Below are 21,559 nucleotides of genomic sequence, written 5' to 3'. Positions count from 1 at the left end.
CCCTCTCTCTCTCTCTCCGTCACCCCCCTCTCTCCATCACCCCCTCTCTCTCTCTCTCCGTCACCCCCTCTCTCTCCATCACCCTCCCCTCTCTCTCTCCATCACTCCCCCTCTCTCCTCTCTCTCTCTCTCTCTCTTTCTCTATCTCCTCCATCACCCCTCTCTCTCCTCTCTCTCCATCACCCCCCTCTCTCTCTTTCTCTTTCTCTTTCTCTCTCTCACTCTGTCACTCCCCTCTCTCTCTCTCCATCACCCCCTCTCTCTCTCTTTCTCTCTCTCTCACTCTGTCACCCCTCTCTCTCTCTCATCACCCCCTCTCTCTCTCTCTCTCCATCACTTCCCCCTCTCTCTCTCCATCACCCCCTCTCTCTCCGTCACCCCCTCTCTCTCTCTCTGTCACCCCCTCTCTCTCTCTCTCTCTCTCTCTGTCACCCCCCTCTCGCTCCATCACCCCTCTCTCTCCTCCATCACCCCTCTCTCTCTCTCCATCATCCCCCTCTCTCTCTGTCACCCCCCTCTCTCTCTCTCCATCACCCCCTCTCTCTCTCTCTCCATCACCCCCTCTCTCTGTCACCCCCTCTCTCTCTCTGTCACCCCCTTCTCGCTCCATCACCCCTCTCTCTCGCTCCATGACCCCTCTCTCTCTCTCAAGTCACCCCCTTTCTCTCTACATCAACCCCCTCTCTCTCTCCATCACCCCCCTCTCTCTCTGTCACCTCCCCCTCTCTCTCTCTATCTCTCGCTCTCCTCTCTCCATCACCCCCTCTCTCTCTCTCCATCACAACCCCCCTCTCTCTCCATCACCCCCCTCTCTCCATCACTCCCCTCTCTCCCCCTCTCTCTCTCTCTCTCTCTCTCTCTCTTTCTCTATCTCCCTCCATCACCCCTCTCTCTCCCTCTCTCTCCATCACCCCCCCTCTCTCTTTCCCTTTCTCTCTCTCACTCTGTCACTCCCCTTTCTCTCCATCACCCCCCTCTCTCTCTCTTTTCTCTCTCTCACTCTGTCACCCCCTCTCTCTCTCCATCACCCCCTCTCTCTCTCTCTCCTCCCCCCTCTCTCTCCATCACCCCCCTCTCTCTCTCTCTCCAAGTCACCCCCTCTCTCTCCATCACCTCCCCTCTCTCTCTCCATCACTCCCCCTCTCTCCCTCTCTCTCTCTCTCTCTCTCTCTCTCTCTTTCTCTATCTCCCTCCATCACCCCTCTCTCCCCTCTCTCTCCATCACCCCCTCTCTCTTTCTCTTTCTCTTTCTCTCTCTCACTCTGTCCTCCCCCTCTCTCTCTCTCCATCACCCCCTCTCTCTCTCTTTCTCTCTCTCACTCTGTCACCCCCTCTCTCTCTCTCCATCACCCCCTCTCTCTCTCTCTCTCCATCACTTCCCCCTCTCTCTCTCCATCACCCCCTCTCTCTCTCTCCGTCACCCCCTCTCTCTCTCTCTCTCTCTCTCTGTCACCCCCTCTCGCTCCATCACCCTCTCTCTCTCCATCACCCCTCTCTCTCTCTCTCTGTCACTCTCTCTCTCTCTCTCTCTCTCTCTCTCTGTCACCCCCTCTCGCTCCATCACCCCTCTCTCTCGCTCCATCACCCCTCTCTCTCTCTCCCATCACCCCCCCTCTCTCTCTGTCACCCCCTCTCTCTCTCTCTCCCTCACCCCCTCTCTCTCTCTCTCTCCATCACCCCCCCTCTCTGTCACCCCCCTCTCTCTCTGTCACCCCCCTCTCTCTGTCACCCCCTCTCTCTGTCACCCCCTTCTCCTCCATCACCCCTCTCTCTCGCTCCATGACCCCTCTCTCTCTCTCTCATCACCCCCTTTCTCTCTACATCAACCCCCTCTCTCTCTCTCCATCACCCCCTCTCTCTCTCTGTCACCCCCCTCTCTCTCTCTCTCTCTCTCTCTCTCTCTCTCTCCATCACCCCCCTCTCTCTCTCTCTCCATCACCCCCTCTCTCTCTCCGCCTCCCCCTCTCTCTCAACACCCCCCTCTCCTCTCTCCATCACCCCTCTCTCTCTTTCCATCACCCCCTCTCTCTCTCCGTCACCCCTCTCTCTCATCACCCCCCCCTCTCTCTCCATCACCCCCTCTCTCTCCATCACCCCCTCTCTCTCCCATCAACCCCCTCTCTCTCCGTCACCCCCTCTCTCTCCATCACCCCCCTCTCTCTTTCCATCACCCCCTCTCTCTCTCCATCACCCCCCTCTCCCTCTCTCCATCACCCCCCCTCTCTCTCTCTCCATCACCCCCTCTCTCTCTCTTTCCATCACCCCCTCTCTCTCCGTCACCCTCTCTCTCTCCATCACCCCACCCCTCTCTCTCTCCATCACCCCCTCTCTCTCTCCATCACCCCCCTCTCTCTCTCCATCAACCCCCCTCTCTCTCACCCCCCCTCTCTCTCTCCATCACCCCCCCTCTCTCTCCATCACCCACCCCCTCTCTCTCTCTCTCATCACCCCCCCTCTCTCTCTCCATCACCTCCCCTCTCTCTCTCCGTCACCCCCTCTCTCTCTCTCCGTTTCCCCCCTCTCTCTCCATCACCTCCCCCCTGCTCTCTGCAGGATGTTAACAGTGTTCAGACTGCCCTCGTTCTCCCAGTTCTTTGTTCAGCCCTCTAAGTGGAAGGGAGGAGTTCAGCATAACGACGACGTCCTGTGTGCCGCATTCCTGCCCCCTCAAACCCTTGTCACAGGTATGTGTGTGTGTGTGTATATTTGTGTGTACACTATGTGTCTCTGTGTGTTAGAATGAAAGATTGTCCACTCAAGCAACAGGAGGAGAGAAATAGAGAAGAAATCCACTGAAGTAAAATAATATCTGTTAATTTAAGTGGATGGTGGAGTTATCAAAGGCACGGAGCTCTCTCTGCTGTGTGTGTGTGTGTGTGTGTGTGTGTGTGTGTGTGTGTTATCAGGCACGGAGCTCCCACGCTCTCTCTGCTGTGTGTGTGTGTGTGTGTGTATGTGTGTGTGTGTGTGTGTGTTATCAGGCAGGGAGCTCCCACGCTCTCTCTGCTGTGTGTGTGTGTGTGTGTGTGTGTGTGTGTGTGTGTGTGTGTGTTATCAGGCAGGGAGCTCCCACGCTCTCTCTGCTGCGTGTGTGTGTTATCTTCCTGTCAGGCCCACAGGCACACCCAGCGGAGGCCTGAACTCAGGCTCAACTCTGACTGCGCAACATGACTACCATTAAGCACTAATGCGTTCAGGATTTACCGGGAGCTTTGAGATGCTGGTTCTTATCTGGAGGATTCTGTTCTAAACCCTACTAAGACCTATAGAATGGGTTCTGCTCTAAACCCCTACTTAGAGCTATAGAATGGGTTCTGCTCTAAACCCTACTTAGACCTATAGAATGAGTTCTGCTCTAAACCCCTACTTAGACCTATATAATGGGTTCTGCTCTAAACCCTACTTAGACCTATAGAATGGGTTCTGCTCTAAACCCTACTTAGACCTATATAATGGGTTCTGCTCTAAACCCTACTTAGACCTATAGCATGGGTTCTGCTCTAAACCCTACTTAGAGCTATATAATGGGTTCTGCTCTAAACCCTACTTAGACCTATAGAATGGGTTCTGCTCTAAACCCCTACTTAGACCTTTAGAATGGGTTTTGCTCTAAACCCTACTTAGACCTATAGAATGGGTTCTGCTCTAAACCCCTACTTAGCACTATAGAATGGGTTCTGCTCTAAACCCTACTTAGACCTATAGAATGGGTTCTGCTCTAAACCCTACTTAGCACTATATAATGGGTTCTGCTCTAAACCCTACTTAGACCTATAGAATGGGTTCTGCTCTAAACCTAGAGCTATAGAATGGGTTCTGCTCTAAACCCTACTTAGACCTATAGAATGGGTTCTGTTCTAAACCCCTACTTAGACCTATAGAATGGGTTCTGCTCTAAACCCTACTTAGACCTATATAATGGGTTCTGCTCTAAACCCTACTTAGACATATAGAATGGGTTCTGCTCTAAACCCCAACTTAGACCTATAGAATGGGTTCTGCTCTAAACCCTACTTAGACCTATAGAATGGGTTCTGCTCTAAACCCCTACTTAGACCTATGGAATGGGTTCTGCTCTAAACCCTACTTAGACCTATAGAATGGGTTCTGCTCTAAATCCCTACTTAGACCTATGGAATGGGTTCTGCTCTAAACCCTACTTAGACATATAGAATGGGTTCTGCTCTAAAACCCCTACTTAGACCTGTAGAATGGGTTCTGCTCTAAACCCCTACTTAGACCTATAGAATGGGTTCTGCTCTAAACCCTACTTAGACCTATAGAATGGGTTCTGCTCTAAACCCTACTTAGACCTATATAATGGGTTCTGCTCTAAACCCTACTTACACCTATAGAATGGGTTCTGCTCTAAACCTAGAGCTATAGAATGGGTTCTGCTCTAAACCCTACTTAGACCTATAGAATGGGTTCTGCTCTAAACCCTACTTAGACCTATAGAATGGGTTCTGCTCTAAACCCTACTTAGACCTATAGAATGGGTTCTGCTCTAAACCCTACTTAGACCTATAGAACGGGTTCTGCTCTAAACCCTACTTAGACCTATAGAATGGGTTCTGCTCTAAACCCTACTTAGACCTATAAAATGGGTTCTGCTCTAAACCCCTACTTAGACCTATAGAATGGGTTCTGCTCTAAACCCTACTTAGACCTATAGAATGGGTTCTGCTCTAAACCTAGAGCTATAGAATGGGTTCTGCTCTAAACCCTACTTAGACCTATAGAATGGGTTCTGTGCTAAACCCCTACTTAGAGCTATATAATGGGTTCTGCTCTAAACCCTACTTAGACATATATAATGGGTTCTGCTCTAAACCCCAACTTAGACCTATAGAATGGGTTCTGCTCTAAACCCTACTTAGACCTATATAATGGGTTCTGCTCTAAACCCTACTTAGACATATAGAATGGGTTCTGCTCTAAACCCCAACTTAGACCTATAGAATGGGTTCTGCTCTAAACCTAGAGCTATAGAATGGGTTCTGCTCTAATCCCTACTTAGACCTATAGAATGGGTTCTGCTCTAAACCCTACTTAGACCTATAGAATGGGTTCTGCTCTAAACCCTACTTAGACCTATAGAATGGGTTCTGCTCTAAACCCTACTTAGACCTATAGAATGGGTTCTGCTCTAAACCCTACTTAGACCTATAGAATGGGTTCTGCTCTAAACCCTACTTAGACCTATAGAATGGGTTCTGCTCTAAACCCCTACTTAGACCTATAGAATGGGTTCTGCTCTAAACCCTACTTAGACCTATAGAATGGGTTCTGCTCTAAACCTAGAGCTATAGAATGGGTTCTGCTCTAAACCCTACTTAGACCTATAGAATGGGTTCTGTTCTAAACCCCTACTTAGAGCTATATAATGGGTTCTGCTCTAAACCCTACTTAGACATATATAATGGGTTCTGCTCTAAACCCTACTTAGACATATAGAATGGGTTCTGCTCTAAACCCCAACTTAGACCTATAGAATGGGTTCTGCTCTAAACCCTACTTAGACCTATATAATGGGTTCTGCTCTAAACCCTACTTTGACATATAGAATGGGTTCTGCTCTAAACCCCAACTTAGACCTATAGAATGGGTTCTGCTCTAAACCCTACTTAGACCTATAGAATGGGTTCTGCTCTAAACCCCTACTTAGACCTATGGAATGGGTTCTGCTCTAAACCCCAACTTAGACCTATAGAATGGGTTCTGCTCTAAACCCTACTTAGACTTATAGAATGGGTTCTGCTCTAAACCCCTACTTAGACCTATAGAATGGGTTTTGCTCTAAACCCTACTTAGACCTATAGAATGGGTTCTGCTCTAAACCCTACTTAGACCTATAGAATGGGTTTTGCTCTAAACCCTACTTAGACCTATAGAATGGGTTCTGCTCTAAACCCTACTTAGACCTATAGAATGGGTTCTGCCCTAAAACCCCTACTTTTTTACTCTTATGAATACACACATCTCTATAGAGAGGCCTCTCCTGTGTGGAGGGCTGAAGAGTTGGTCTGTTATGAAACAGAATTGGATCTCTCCTGTGTACCGTATAGATAGACGTGTCTTCACATTTACATTTAAGTCATTTAGCAGACGCTCTTATCCAAAGCTAAACTAGTGCAGTTGTAAGAGCTATAGTTCTGAGATATTGTGGCATTGTTCCCGTTGAGAGGTACAGCACAGACTACACTAATCTTTGCACAATGGCTACTCTGTGTGAAAGATTCACTGCAGTGATGAGTACAAGGCGAAGGAAAACAAGAGAGAGGGAGAGAAGAGGGAACATTTAGAGGAAAATAATAGGACATAAGAGAACACTTTGGGCAGATAAAAAGAAATGGGAGAAAAACAGACTAGTGAGAATAGAAGTCACAAGATACTTTCAAAAACTATTTAGCTCCTTCTCACTTTATCTCTCCTTCTGTCGCGCTCTCCTTTCCACTTTCTCACTATCTGTCGCTCTCTCCTTCCCACTTTCTCTCTCTGTCGCTCTCTCCTTTCCACTTTCTCTCTCTCTCCTTCCCACTTGTTCTCTCTCTGTCGCTCTCTCCTTTCCACTTTCTCACTCTCTCCTTCCCACTTTCTTTCTCTGTGTCGTTCTCTCCTTCCTACTTTCTCTCTCTGTCGCTCTCTCCTTCCCACTTTCTCTCTCTCTCTGTCGCTCTCTCCTTCTCACTTTCTCTCTCTCTGTCACTCTCTCCTTCCCACTTTCTCTCTCTCTGTCGCTCTCTCCTTCTCACTTTCTCTCTCTTTCTGTCGCTCTCTCCTTCCCACTTTCTCTCTCTCTGTCGCTCTCTTTCCCACTTTCTCTCTCTCTCTCTGTCACTCTCTCCTTCCCACTTTCACTCTGTTTCTATTGCTCTCCCCCCACTTTCTCTCTGTCGCTCTCTCCTTCCCACTTTCTCTCTCTTTCTGTCACTCTCTCCTCCCCACTTTCTCTCTCTCTCTATCGCTCTCTCCTTCCCACTTTCTCTCTCTCTCTGTCTCTCTCTCCTTCCCACTTTCTCTCTCTTTCTATTGCTCTCCCCCCACTTTCTCTCTGTCAATCTCTCCTTCCCACTTTCTCTCTCTCTGTGTCTCTCTCTCCTTCCCACTTTCTCTCTCTTTCTATTGCTCTCTCCTTCCCACTTTCTCTCTCTTTCTGTCACTCTCTCCTTCCCACTTTCTCTCTCTCTCTGTCGCTCTCTCCTTCTCACTTTCTCTCTCTTTCTGTCGCTCTCTCCTTCCCACTCTCTCTCTCTGTTCTCTTTCCTTTCTCTCTCTCTCTGTCACTCTCTCCTTCCCACTCTTCTCTCTCTCTCTGTCTCTCTCTCCTTCCCACTTTCTCTCTCTTTCTCCTCCCTTTCTCTCTCCTTCCCTCTTTCTCTCTCTCTCTGTCGCTCTCTCCTTCCCACTTTCTCTCTCTCTCTGTCGCTCTCTCCTTCCCACTTTCTCTCTCTTTCTATTGCTCTCTCCCCACTTTCTCTCTCTCTCTGTCGCTCTCTCCTTCCCACTTTCTCTCTCTCTCTCTGTCGCTCTCTCCTTCCCACTTTCTCTCTCTTTCTATTGCTCTCTCCCCAATTTCTCTCTCTCTCTGTCGCTCTCTCCTTCCCACTTTCTCTCTCTCTCTGTCTCTCTCTCCTTCCCACTTTCTCTCTCTTTCTATTGCTCTCTCCTTCCCACTTTCTCTCTCTTTCTGTCGCTCTCTCCTTCCCACTTTCTCTCTCTCTCTGTCGCTCTCTCCTTCCCACTTTCTCTCTCTTTCTATTGCTCTCTCCCCACTTTCTCTCTCTTTCTGTCTCTCTCTCCTTCCCACTTTCTCTCTCTCTCTGTCGCTCTCTCCTTCCCACTTTATCTATCTTTCTGTTGCTCTCTCCTTCCCACTTTCTCTCTCTCTCTGTCGCTCTCTCCTTCCCACTTTCTCTCTCTCTGTAGCTCTCTCCTTCCCACTTTCTCTCTCTCTCTGTCGCTCTCTCCTTCCCACTTTCTCTCTCTTTCTATTGCTCTCTCCCCACTTTCTCTCTCTCTCTGTCGCTCTCTCCTTCCCACTTTCTCTCTCTCTCTGTCGCTCTCTCCTTCCCACTTTCTATTGCTCTCGCCCCATTTTCTCTCTCTCTCTGTCACTCTCTCCTTCCCTCTTTCTCTCTCTCTCTGTCGCTCTCTCCTTCCCACTTTCTCTCTCTTTCTATTGCTCTCCCCCCACTTTCTCTCTGTCACTCTCTCCTTCCCACTTTCTCTCTCTTTCTATCGCTCTCTCCTTCCCACTTTATCTCTCTTTCTGTTGCTCTCTCCTTCCCACTTTCTCTCTCTCTCTTTCGCTCTCTCCTTCCCACTTTCTCTCTTTCTCTGTCGCTCTCTCCTTCCCACTTTCTCTCTCTTTCTATTGCTCTCTCCACATTTTCTCTCTCTCTCTGTCTCTCTCCTTCCCACTTTCTCTCTCTCTGTCTCTCTCTCCTTCCCACTTTCTCTCTCTCTCTATTGCTCTCTCCTTCCCACTTTCTCTCTCTGTCTCTCTCTCCTTCCCACTTTCTTTCTCTCTGTCGCTCTCTCCTTCCCACTTTCTCTCTCTCTGTCGCTCTCTCCTTCCCACTTTCTCTCTCTCTCTGTCGCTCTCTCCTTCCCACTTTCTCTCTCTCTGTCGCTCTCTCCTTCCCACTTTCTCTCTCTCTGTCGCTCTCTCCTTCCCACTTTCTCTCTCTTTCTGTCACTCTCTCCTTCCCACTTTCTCTCTCTCTCTGTCGCTCTCTCCTTCCCACTTTCTCTCTCTCTGTAGCTCTCTCCTTCCCACTTTCTCTCTCTCTCTGTCGCTCTCTCCTTCCCACTTTCTCTCTCTCTCTGTCGCTCTCTCCTTCCCACTTTCTATTGCTCTACTTCATTTTCTCTCTCTCTCTGTCACTCTCTCCTTCCCTCTTTCTCTCTCTCTCTGTCACTCTCTCCTTCCCACTTTCTCTCTCTTTCTATTGCTCTCCCCCCACTTTCTCTCTGTCACTCTCTCCTTCCCACTTTCTCTCTCTTTCTATCGCTCTCTCCTTCCCACTTTCTCTCTCTCTCTTTCGTTCTCTCCTTCCCACTTTCTCTCTCTCTCTGTCGCTCTCTCCTTCCCACTTTCTCTCTCTTTCTATTGCTCTCTCCCCATTTTCTCTCTCTCTCTGTCTCTCTCTCCTTCCCACTTTCTCTCTCTCCATCTCTCTCTCCTTCCCACTTTCTCTCTCTCTCTATTGCTCTCTCCTTCCCACTTTCTCTCTCTCTCTGTCTCTCTCTCCTTCCCACTTTCTCTCTCTTTCTATTGCTCTCTCCTTCCCACTTTCTCTCTCTTTCTGTCGCTCTCTCCTTCCCACTTTCTCTCTCTCTCTGTCGCTCTCTCCTTCCCACTTTCTCTCTCTTTCTATTGCTCTCTCCCCACTTTCTCTCTCTCTCTGTCGCTCTCTCCTTCCCACTTTCTCTCTCTCTCTGTCGCTCTCTCCTTCCCACTTTCTCTCTCTTTCTATTGCTCTCTCCCCAATTTCTCTCTCTCTCTGTCGCTCTCTCCTTCCCACTTTCTCTCTCTCTCTGTCTCTCTCTCCTTCCCACTTTCTCTCTCTTTCTATTGCTCTCTCCTTCCCACTTTCTCTCTCTTTCTGTCGCTCTCTCCTTCCCACTTTCTCTCTCTCTCTGTCGCTCTCTCCTTCCCACTTTCTCTCTCTTTCTATTGCTCTCTCCCCACTTTCTCTCTCTTTCTGTCTCTCTCTCCTTCCCTTTCTCTCTCTCTCTGTCGCTCTCTCCTTCCCCTTTATCTATCTTTCTGTTGCTCTCTCCTTCCCACTTTTCTCTCTCTCTCTCTGTCGCTCTCTCCTTCCCACTTTCTCTCTCTCTGTGGCTCTCTCCTTCCCACTTTCTCTCTCTCTCTGTCGCTCTCTCTTCCCTTTTCTCTCTTTCTATTGCTCTCTCCCCACTTTCTCTCTCTCTCTCTCTGTCGCTCTCTCCTTCCCACTTTCTCTCTCTCTCTGTCGCTCTCTCCTTCCCACTTTCTATTGCTCTCTTCATTTTCTCTCTCTCTCTGTCACTCTCTCCTTCCCTCTTTCTCTCTCTCTCTGTCGCTCTCTCCTTCCCACTTTCTCTCTTTCTATTGCTCTCCCCCACTTTCTCTCTGTCACTCTCTCCTTCCCACTTTCTCTCTCTTTCTATCGCTCTCTCCTTCCCACTTTATCTCTCTTTTCTGTTGCTCTCTCCTTCCCTTTCTCTGTCTCTCTCTCTTTCGCTCTCTCCTTCCCACTTTCTCTCTTTCTCTGTCGCTCTCTCCTTCCCACTTTCTCTCTCTTTCTATTGCTCTCTCCACATTTTCTCTCTCTCTCTGTCTCTCTCCTTCCCACTTTCTCTCTCTCTGTCTCTCTCTCCTTCCCACTTTCTCTCTCTCTCTATTGCTCTCTCCTTCCTTTTCTCTCTCTGTCTCTCTCTCCTTCCCACTTTCTTTCTCTCTGGCTCTCTCCTTCCCACTTTCCTACTCTCTCTGTGGCTCTCTCTCCTTCCCACTTTCTCTCTCTCTATGGCTCTCTCCTTCCCTTTTCTCTCTCTGTGCTCTCTCCTTCCCACTTTCTCTCTCTCTGTCGCTCTCTCCTTCCTCACTTTCTCTCTCTTTCTGTCACTCTCTCCTTCCCACTTTCTCTCTCTCTCTCTGTCTTCTCCTTCCTTCTTTCTCTCTCTGTAGCTCTCCTTCCCATCTCTTTCTCTCTCTCTCTGTCGCTCTCCTTCCCTTTCTCTCTCTCTGTCGCTCCTCTCCTTCCCTTTCTATTGCTCTCGCCCCATTTTCTCTCTCTCTCTGTCATCTCTCCTTCCCTCTTTCTCTCTCTCTGTCACTCTCTCCTTCCTTTCTCTCTTTTATTGCTCCCCCACTTTCTCTCTGTCACTCTCTCTCCTTCCCACTTTCTCTCTCTTTCTATCGCTCTCTCCTTCCCACTTCTCTCTCTTTCTGTTGCTCTCTCCTTCCCACTTTCTCTCTCTCTCTTTCGTTCTCTCCTTCCCACTTTCTCTCTCTCTCTCTGTCGCTCTCTCCCATTTTCCCACTTTCTCTCTTTCTATTGCTCTCTCCCCATTTCTCTCTCTCTCTGTCTCTCTCTCCTTCCCTTTCTCTCTCCATCTCTCTCTCCCTTCCACTTCTCTCTCTCTCTATTGCTCTCTCCTTCCCACTTTCTCTCTCTCTGTCTCTCTCTCTCTTCCCACTCTCTCTCTCTATTGCTCTCTCCTTCCCACTTTCTCTCTCTGTCTCTCTCTCCTTCCTCTCTCTGTCGCTCTCTCCTTCCCACTTTCTTTCTCTCTGTCGCTCTCTCCTTCCCACTTTCTCTCTCTCTCTCTGTCGCTCTCTCCTTCCCACTTTCTCTCTCTTTCTAATGCTCTCTCCCCATTTTCTCTCTCTCTCTGTCTCTCTCTCCTTCCCACTTTCTCTCTCTCTCTGTCGCTCTCTCCTTCCCACTTGATCTATCTTTCTGTTGCTCTCTCCTTCCCACTTTCTCTCTCTCTCTGTCGCTCTCTCCTTCCCACTTTCTCTCTCTCTGTGCTCTCTCCTTCCACTTTCTCTCTCTCTCTGTCGCTCTCTCCTTCCACTTTCTCTCTCTTTCTATTCTCTCTCCCCACTTTCTCTCTCTCTCTCTAACTCTCTCCTTCCCACTCTCTCTCTGTCGCTCTCAGTCCTTCCCACTTTCTATTGCTCTCGCCCAATTTTCTCTCTCTCTCTGTCACTCTCTCCTTCCCTCTTTCTCTCTCTCTCTGTCGCTCTCTCCTTCCCACTTTCTCTCTCTCTCTGTCGCTCTCTCCTTCCCACTTTCTCTCTCTTTCTATTGCTCTCCCCCCACTTTCTCTCTGTCACTCTCTCCTTCCCACTTTCTCTCTCTTTCTATCGCTCTCTCCTTCCCACTTTATCTCTCTTTCTGTTGCTCTCTCCTTCCCACTTTCTCTCTCTCTCTTTCGTTCTCTCCTTCCCACTTTCTCTCTCTCTCTGTCGCTCTCTCCTTCCCACTTTCTCTCTCTTTCTATTGCTCTCTCCCCATTTTCTCTCTCTCTCTGTCTCTCTCTCCTTCCCACTTTCTCTCTCTCCATCTCTCTCTCCTTCCCACTTTCTCTCTCTCTCTATTGCTCTCTCCTTCCCACTTTCTCTCTCTCTGTCTCTCTCTCCTTCCCACTTTCTCTCTCTCTCTATTGCTCTCTCCTTCCCACTTTCTCTCTCTGTCTCTCTCTCCTTCCTCTCTCTGTCGCTCTCTCCTTCCCACTTTCTTTCTCTCTGTCGCTCTCTCCTTCCCACTTTCTCTCTCTCTCTCTGTCGCTCTCTCCTTCCCACTTTCTCTCTCTTTCTAATGCTCTCTCCCCATTTTCTCTCTCTCTCTGTCTCTCTCTCCTTCCCACTTTCTCTCTCTCTCTGTCGCTCTCTCCTTCCCACTTGATCTATCTTTCTGTTGCTCTCTCCTTCCCACTTTCTCTCTCTCTCTGTCGCTCTCTCCTTCCCACTTTCTCTCTCTCTGTAGCTCTCTCCTTCCCACTTTCTCTCTCTCTCTGTCGCTCTCTCCTTCCCACTTTCTCTCTCTTTCTTTTTTCTCTCTCCCCACTTCTCTCTCTCTCTCTATCTCTCTCTCCTTCCCACTTTCTCTCTCTCTCTATTGCTCCTCTCCTTCCCCACTTTCTATTGCTCTCGCCCCATTTTCTCTCTCTCTGTCACTCTCTCCTTCCCTCTTCTCTCTCTCTCTGTCGCTCTCCTTCCCACTTTCTCTCTCTCTGTCGCTCTCTCCTTCCCACTTTCTCTCTCTTTCTATTGCTCTCCCCCACTTTCTCTGTCACTCTCTCCTTCCCACTTTCTCTCTCTTTCTATCGCTCTCTCCTTCCAGACTTTATCTCTCTTTCTGTTGCTCTCTCCTTCCCACTTTCTCTCTCTCTCTTTCTCTCCTTCCCTTTCTCTCTCTCTCTCTGTCGCTCTCTCCTTCCCACTTTCTCTCTCTTCTGCTCTCTCCTTCCCACTTTCTCTCTCTCTCTGTCTCTCTCTCCTTCCCTCATGCCACTTTCTCTCTCTCTCTCTCTCTCTCCTTCCCACTTTCTCTCTCTCTCTATTGCTCTCTCCTTCCCCACTTTCTCTCTGTCTCTCTCCTTCCTCTTTCTGTCGCTCTCTCCTTCCCACTTTCTCTCTCTCTGTCGCTCTCTCCTTCCTCTCTCTGTCTCTCCTCAGCCTCTCTGTACTTTCTTTCTCTCTTTCTGTCGCTCTCTCCTTCCCACTTTCTCTCTCTCTCTCTTCCCACTTTATCTCTCTCTCCTTCCCTTCCACTTTCTCTCTCTCTGTCTTTGGCTCTCTCCTTCCCACTTTCTCTCTGTCTCTCTCCTTCCCACTTTCTCTCTCTTTCTATTGCTCTCTCCCCATTTTCTCTCTCTCTCTGTCGCTCTCTTTCCTTCCCACTTTCTCTCTCTCTGTCGCTCTCTCCTTCCCTCTTTCTCTATTGCTCTCTCCTTCCCATTTTCTCTCTCTCTCTGTCACTCTCTCCTTCCTCTTCTCTCTCTCTCTGTGGCTCTCTCCTTCCTTTCTCTCTCTCTCTGTGCTCTCTCCTTCCACTTTCTCTCTCTCTCTCTATCGCTCTCTCCTTCCCACTTTCTCTCTCTTTCTATTGCTCTCTCCCATTTTCTCTCTCTCTCTGTCTCTCTCTCCTTTCTCTCTCTGTAGCTCTTCTCTTTCATCTCTCTCTCCTTCCCACTTTCTCTCTCTCTCTCTATTGCTCTTCCTTCCCACTTTCTCTCTGTCACTCTCTCCTTCCTTTTCTCTCTTTCTGTCCACTCTCTCCTTCCCACTTTCTCTCTCTGTCGCTCTCCCCCACTTTCTTCTCTCTCTGTCGCTCTCTCCTTCCCACTTTCTTTCTCTCTGCTCTCTCTCCTTCTCTCTTTACTTTCTCTCTCTCTGCCTCCTTCCCACTTTCTCTCTCTCTTCTGTCGCTCTCTCCTTCCCACTTTCTCTCTCTCTGTCACTCTCTCCTTCCCACTTTCTCTCTCTCTGTCGCTCTCTCCTTCCCACTTTCTCTCTCTCTCTGTCTCTTCCTTCCACTTTCTCTCTTTCTGTCTCTCTCTCCTTCCACTTTCTCTCTCTTTCTGTCACTCTCTCCCCACTTCTCTCTCTTTCATCACTCTCTCCTTCCCACTTTCTCTCTCTCTCTGTCGCTCTCTCCCTTCCCACTTTCTCTCTCTCTCTGTCACTCTCTCCTTCCCACTTTCTCTCTCTTTCTGTCACTCTCTCCTTCCCACTTTCTCTCTCTTCTGTCAGCTCTCTCCTTCCCACTTTCTCTCTCTCTGCCTGTTCACTCTCTCCTTCCCACTTTCTCTCTCTTTCTGTCACTCTCTCCTTCCCACTTTCTCTCTCTTTCTGTCACTCTCTCCTTCCCACTTTCTCGCTTTTCTCTCTCTCTCTGTCACTCTCTCCTTCCCACTTTCTCTCTCTTTCTGTCACTCTCTCTCCTTCCCACTTTCTCTCTCTCTGTCACTCTCTCCTTCCCACTTTCTCTCTCTTTCTGTCCTCTCTCCTTCCCACTTTCTCTCTCTTTCTCTCACTCTCTCCTTCCACTTTCTCTCTCTCTCTGTCGCTCTCTCCTTCCCTTTCTCTTGCTTCGCCCATTTTTCTCTCTCTTTCTCTGTCACTCTCTCCTTCCCTCTTTCTCTCTCTTTCTGTCCTCTCTCCTTCCCATTTTCTCTCTTTCTTTCTGTCACTCTCTCCTTCTCCTGTCTTCTCTCTCTCTCTCTCTCTGTCTCTCTCCTTCCACTTTCTCTCTTTCTGTTGCTCTCTCCTTCCCACTTTCTCTCTCTCTCTGTCTCTCTCTCCTTCCCACTTTCTCTCTCTCTTCTCACTCTCTCCTTCCCACTTTCTCTCTCTCTTCTGTCTCTCTCTCTCTTCCCACTTTCTCTCTCTCTCTGTCCTCTCTCCTTCCCACTTTCTCTCTCTCTCTGTCTCTCTCTCTTCCTTTCTCTCTCTTTCTGTTGCTCTCTCCTTCCCACTTTCTCTCTCTTTCTGTCGCTCTCTCCTTCCCACTCTCTCTCTCTCTCTCTCTCCTTCCACTTTCTCTCTTCCATTTTCTTTCTCTCTCTTTCTCTCTTCTGTCTCTCTCTCCTTCCCTTTCTCTCTCTCTCTGTCCTCTCTCCTTCCACTTTCTCTCTCTTTCTGTCACTCTCTCCTTCCCAATTTCTCTCTCTTTCTGTCGCTCTCTCCTTCCCACTTTCTCTCTCTCTTCTGTCTCTCTCTCTTCCCACTTTCTCTCTTTCTCTCTCCTTCCCACTTTCTCTCTCTCTTTCTGTCACTCTCTCCTTCCCACTTTCTCTCTCTCTCTCTCTGTCTCTCTCTCCTTCCCACTTTCTCTCTCTTTCTCTCTCCTTCCACTTTCTCTCTGCTCTCTCCTTCCCACTTTCTCTCTCTTTCTGTCACTCTCTCCTTCCCACTTTCTCTCTCTTCTCTGTCGCTCTCTCCTTCCCACTTTCTCTCTCTCTCTCTGTCCTCTCTCCTTCCCACTTTCTCTCTCTTTCTGTCACTCTCTCCTTCCCACTTTCTCTCTCTTTCTATTGCTCTCTCCCACTTCTCTCTCTCTCTATTCTCTCTCCTTCTTTCTCTCTCTCTTTCTATCGCTCTCTCCTTCCCACTTTCTCTCTTTCTGTTGCTCTCCCCCACTTTCTCTCTCTCTCTGTCACTCTCCTTCCCTCTTTCTCTCTCTCTCTGTCTCTCTCTCCTTCCCACTTTCTCTCTCTTTCTGTCGCTCTCTCCCCCACTTTCTCTCTGCTGTCTCTCTCTTCTTCTCCACTTTCTCTCTCTTTCTGTCACTCTCTCCTTCCCTCTTTCTCTCTCTTTCTGTTGCTCTCTCCTTCCCACTTTCTCTCTCTTTCTTTCTCTCTCTCCTTCCACTTTCTCTCTTTCTTTCTGTCACTCTCTCCTTCCCATCTTTCTCTCTCTTTCTATCGCTCTCTCCTTCCCATTTTCTCTCTCTCTCTGTGTCTCTCTCCTTCCCACTTTCTCTCTCTCTGTCTCTCTCTCCTTCCCACTTTCTCTCTCTCTGTCTCTCTCCTTCCACTCTCTCTGTTGCTCTCTCCTTCCCACTTTCTCTCTCTCTCTGCTCTCTCCTTCCCCCTTTCTCTCTCTCTCTGTCGCTCTCTCCTTCCACACTCTCTCTCTTTCTAATGCTCTCCCCATTTTCTCTTCTCTCTCTCTCTCTCTTCCCTCTTTCTCTCTCTCTCTGTCATCTCTCCTTCCCACTTTCTCTCTCTCTCTCGCTCTCTCCCCCACTTTCCCTCTTTCTCTTCTCTTTCTGTCGCTCTCTCCTTCCCACTTTCTCTCTCTTTCTTCTGTCTCTCTCTCTCTTCCGCTCTCTCCTTCCCACTTTCTCTCTCTCTCTGTCGCTCTCTCCTTCCCACTTTTCTCTCTCTCTCTGTCACTCTCTCTTCCCTCTTTCTCTCTCTTTCTCTGTCACTCTCTCCTTCCCACTTTCTCTTGCTCTCGCTTTTCTCTCTTTCTCTCTCTCTCTGTAGCTCTCTCTTCCCACTTTCTCTCTCTCTCTTTCTGTCACTCTCTCCTTCCCCACTTTCTCTCTCTTTCTTCTTTCTCTCTCTCACTCTCTCCTTCCCACTTTCTCTCTCTTTCTGTCATCTCTCCTTCCCACTTTCTCTCTCTCTCTGTCACTCTCTCCTTCCCACTTTCTCTCTCTTTCTTTCTCTCTCTCTTCCCCCTTTCTCTCTCTCTGTCGCTCTCTCCTTCCCACTCTCTCTCTTCTATTCCTTCCCACTTTTCCCTTTTCTCTCTCTTTCTGTCTCTCTCTCCTTCCCACTTTCTCTCTCTTTCCATCTCTCTCTCTCCTTCCCACTTTCTTCTCTCTCTATCACTCTCTCCTTCCCACTTTCTCTCTCTCTCTGTCTCTCTCTCCTTCCCACTTTCTCTCTCTTTCTGTCCTCTCTCCTTCCCACTTTCTCTCTCTGTCTCTCTCTCCTTCCCACTTTCTCTCTCTCTCATTGCTCTCTCCTTCACTTTCTTTCTCTCTCTGCTCTCTTTCCTTCCCTTTCTCTCTCTCTCTCTTGCTCTCTCCTTCCCACTTTCTCTCTCTTTTCTCTCTCTCCCTGTCACTCTCTCCTTCTCTCTCTCTCTGTCTCTCTCTCCTTCCCACTTTCTCTCTCTCTCTGTCGCTCTCTCCTTCCCACTTTCTCTCTCTTTCTGTTGCTCTCTCCTTCCACTTTCTCTCTCTTTCTGTGTTTTCTCCCCATTTTCTCTCTCCTCTGTCCCACTTTCTCTCTCTCTGTCTCTCTCTCCTTCCACTTTCTCTCTCTCTCTGTCGCTCTCTCCTTCCCACTTTTTCTCTTTCTGTTGCTCTCTCCTTCCTCTTTCTCTCTCTCCTTCTGTCTCTCTCCTGTCGCTCTCTTTCTCTCTCCTTAATCTCTCCTTCCCACTTTCTTTCTCTCTGTAGCTTCCCACTTTCTCTCTCTCTGCTCGTCTCCCTTCCCACTTTCTCTCTTGCGCTCTCTCCCACTTTCTCTCTCTCTCTGTCGCTCCTTCCCACTTTCTCTCTCTCTGTCGCTCTCTCTTCCTAGTCTCTCTTTCTGTCCTTCCCACTTATCTCTCTCTTCTCTCAAATCTCTCTTTCATGCTCTCTCTCATTGCTCTCTCCTTCCCATTTCTCTCTCTCTCTGTCGCTCTCTCCTTCCCACTTTCTCTCTCTCATCTCTCCATTCGCTCTCTCCTTCCCTTCCCACTTTCTCTCTCTTTCTGTCACTCTCTCCTTCCCATTTCTCTCTCTTTCTGTCGCTCTCTCCTTCCCACTTTCTCTCTCTCTCTGTCTCTCTCTCCTTTCCACTTTCTCTCTCTTTCTATCGCTCTCTCCTTCCCACTTTCTCTCTCTTTCTGTCGCTCTCTCCTTCCCACTTTCTCTCTCTTTCTGTCGCTCTCTCCTTTCCCACTTTCTCTCTCTCTCTGTCTCTCTCTCCTTCCCACTTTCTCTCTCTTTCTGTCATCTCTCCTTCCCACTTTCTCTCTCTGTCTCTCTGTCTCTCTCTTTCCTTCCCACTTTCTCTCTCTTTCTGTCTATTGCTCTCTCCTTCCCACTTTCTCTCTCTCTCTGTCACTCTCTCCTTCCCACTTTCTCTCTCTCTTCTGTCTCTCTCTCCTTCCCACTTTCTCTCTCTTTCTGTCGCTCTCTTCTTCCACTTTCTCTCTCTCTTCGCTCTCTCCTTCCCACTTTCTCTCTCTTTCTGTCACTCTCTCTCCTTCCCACTTTCTCTCTCTTTCTGTCACTCTCTCCTTCCCTTTCTCTCTTTTCTGTCACTCTCTCTTCCCCCTTTCTCTCTCTCTCTGTCTCTCTCTCCTTCCCCTTTCTCTCTCTCTCTGTCACTCTCTCCTTCCCACTTTCTCTCTCTTTCTGTTGCTCTCTCCTTCCCACTTTCTCTCTCTTTCTGTCGCTCTCTCCTTCCCACTTTCTCTTTCTCTGTCGCTCTCTCCTTCCCACTTTCTCTCTCTTTCTCTCTCTTTCTGTCACTCTCTCCTTCCCACTTTCTCTCTCTTTCTGTCGCTCTCTCCTTCCCACTTTCTCTCTCTTTCTCTCTCTGTCACTCTCTCCTTCCCACTTTCTCTCTCTGTCGCTCTCTCTCCTTCCCCCTCCCTCTACTTCCCTCTCTCTCTTTCTGTCGCTCTCTCCTTCCCACTTTCTCTCTCTTTCTGTCACTCTCTCCTTCCCACTTTCTCTCTCTTTCTGTCACTCTCTCCTTCCCACTTTCTCTCTCTCTCTGTCTCTCTCTCCTTCCCACTTTCTCTCTCTTTCAATCACTCTCTCCTTCCCACTTTCTCTCGCTCTGTCGCTTTCTCTGTCTCTCTCTCCTTCCCACTTTCTCTCTCTTTCTGTCACTCTCTCCTTCCCACTTTCTCTCTCTTTCTGTCACTCTCTCCTTCCCACTTTCTCTCTCTTTCTGTCCTCTCTCCTTCCCACTTTCTCTCTCTCTCTGTCTGCTCTCTCCTTCCCACTTTCTCTCTCTCTCTCTCTGTCTCTCTCTCCTTCCCACTTTCTCTCTCTTTCTGTCGCTCTCTCCTTCCCACTTTCTCTCTCTTTCTGTCACTCTCTCCTTCCCACTTTCTCTCTCTTTCTGTCACTCTCTCCTTCCCACTTTCTCTCTCTTTCTGTCACTCTCTCCTTCCCACTTTCTCTCTCTTTCTGTTGCTCTCTCCTTCCCACTTTCTCTCTCTCTCTCCTCCCACTTTCTTCTTCCACTTTCTGTTCTTCTTCTATCTCTATCTGTCACTCTCTCCTTCCCCTCTTTCTCTCTCTTTCTGTTGTCTCTCTCTCCTTTTTTCTCTCTCTCTGTCTATCTCTCCTTCCCACTTTCTCTCTCTGTCACTCTCTCCTTCCCACTTTCTCTCTCTCTCTATCACTCTCTCCTTCCCACTTTCTCTCTCTCTGTCACTCTCTCCTTCCCTCTTTCTCACTCTCTCTTCCCACTTCTCTCTTCCTTTCTCTCTCTCTCTGTCGCTCTCTCCTTCCCTTTCTTTCTCTCTCTTTCTCTCTCCTTCCCATTTTCTCTCTCTCTGTCTCTCTCTCCTTCCCACTTTCTCTCTCTTTCTGTCTCTCTCTCCTTCCCACTTTCTCTCTCTCTGTGCTCTCTCCTTCCCACTTTCTCTCTCTCTGTCTCTCTCTCCTTCCCACTTTCTCTCTTTTTCATCTCCTTCCCACTTTCTCTCTCTTCTCTGTTTCCCATTTTCTCTCTCTTTCTGTCCTTTATCTCTCTTTCTCTGTGTCTCTCCTTCCACTTTCTCTCTTTCTCTCTCTGTCGCTCTCTCCTTCCCACTTTCTCTCTCTTTCTGTCATCTCTCCTTCCCATTTCTCTCTCTCTCTGTCTCTCTCCTTCCACTTTCTCTCTCTTTCTGTCACTCTCTCCTTCCCACTTTCTCTCTCTTTCTGTCACTCTCTCCTTCCCACTTTCTCTCTCTTTCTGTCGCTCTCTCCTTCCCACTTTCTCTCTCTCTCTAATGCTCTCTCCTTCCCACTTTCTCTCTCTCTGTCGCTCTCTCCTTCCCACTTTCTCTCTCTTTCTGTCGCTCTCTCCTTCCCACTTTCTCTCTCTTTCTGTCACTCTCTCCTTCCCACTTTCTCTCTCTTTCTGTCACTCTCTCCTTCCCACTTTCTCTCTCTTTCTGTCACTCTCTCCTTCCCACTTTCTCTCTCTTTCTGTCACTCTCTCCTTCCCACTTTCTCTCTCTCTCTCTCTTCTCTCTCTCTTCCCACTTTCTCTCTCTTTCTGTCGCTCTCTCCTTCCCACTTTCTCTCTCTTTCTATTGTCTCTCCTTCCCACTTTCTCTCTCTTTCTGTCACTCTCTCTCTTCCCTTTCTCTCTCTTTCTGTCGCTCTCTCCTTCCCACTTTCTCTTCTCTCTCTCTCCTTCCACTTTCTCTCTCTTTTTCTCTCCTTCCCCTTTCTCTCTCTCTTTCTCTCTCTCCTTCCCACTTTCTCTCTCTCTCTGTCTCTCTCTCCTTCCCACTTTCTCTCTCTTTCTGTCTCTCCCACTCTCACTCTCTTCCCACTTTCTCTCTCTCTCTGTCTCTCTCTCCTTCCCACTTTCTCTCTCTTTCTATCACTCTCTCCTTCCCACTTTCTCTCGCTCTGTCGCTTTCTCTGTCTCTCTCTCCTTCCCACTTTCTCTCTCTTTCTGTCACTCTCTCCTTCCCACTTTCTCTCTCTTTCTGTCACTCTCTCCTTCCCACTTTCTCTCTCTTTCTGTCACTCTCTCCTTCCCACTTTCTCTCTCTTTCTGTCACTCTCTCCTTCCCACTTTCTCTCGCTCTGTCGCTCTCTCTGTCTCTCTCACCCCAACTTTCTCTCTCTTTCTGTAGCTCTCTCCTTCCCACTTTCTCTCTCTTTCTGTCCTCTCTCCCTTCCACTTTCTCTCTCTTTCTGTCACTCTCTCCTTCCCACTTTCTCTCTCTTTCTGTCACTCTCTCCTTCCCACTTTCTCTCTCTCTCTCTGTCGCTCTCTCCTTCCCACTTTCTCTCTCTCTGTCGCTCTCTTCTTCCCACTTTCTATCTCTATCTGTCGCTCTCTCCTTCCCACTTTCTCTCTCTTTCTATTGCTCTCTCCCCATTTTCTCTCTCTCTCTGTCTCTCTCTCCTTCCCACAATCTCTCTCTCTCCATCTCTCTCTCCTTCCCACTTTCTCTCTCTCTCTATTGCTCTCTCCTTCCCACTTTCTAACTCTGTCGCTCTCTCCTTCCTCTTTCTGTCGCTCTCTCCTTCCCACTTTCTCTCTCTGTCGCTCTCTCTGTCGCTCTCTCCTTCCCACTTTCTTTCTCTCTGTCGCTCTCTCCTTCCCACTTTCTCTCTCTCTGTCGCTCTCTCCTTCCCACTTTCTCTCTCTCTCTCTGTCGCTCTCTCCTTCCCACTTTCTCTCTCTCTGTCGCTCTCTCCTTCCCACTTTCTCTCTCTCTGTCGCTCTCTCCTTCCCACTTTCTCTCTCTTTCTGTCACTCTCTCCTTCCCACTTTCTCTCTCTTTCTATCGCTCTCTCCTTCCCACTTTATCTCTCTTTCTATTGCTCTCTCCCCACTTTCTCTCTCTCTCTGTCGCTCT

The 21,559-nt window shown here is 48.8% G+C and overlaps 1 pseudogene; it reads left to right on the top strand.

Annotated features, from left to right (window-relative positions):
• The window catches only part of LOC115124893 (WD repeat-containing protein 49-like), a 48,996-nt pseudogene that overhangs the window by 10,324 nt on the left and 17,113 nt on the right, over positions 1–21,559 (top strand).

Source organism: Oncorhynchus nerka, unplaced genomic scaffold (assembly GCF_034236695.1).
Source record: "Oncorhynchus nerka isolate Pitt River unplaced genomic scaffold, Oner_Uvic_2.0 unplaced_scaffold_1743, whole genome shotgun sequence".
NCBI lineage: Eukaryota > Metazoa > Chordata > Actinopteri > Salmoniformes > Salmonidae > Oncorhynchus > Oncorhynchus nerka.
Note: the sequence above shows the minus strand (reverse complement) of the source record. Positions and strands in the feature narration are given on the sequence as shown.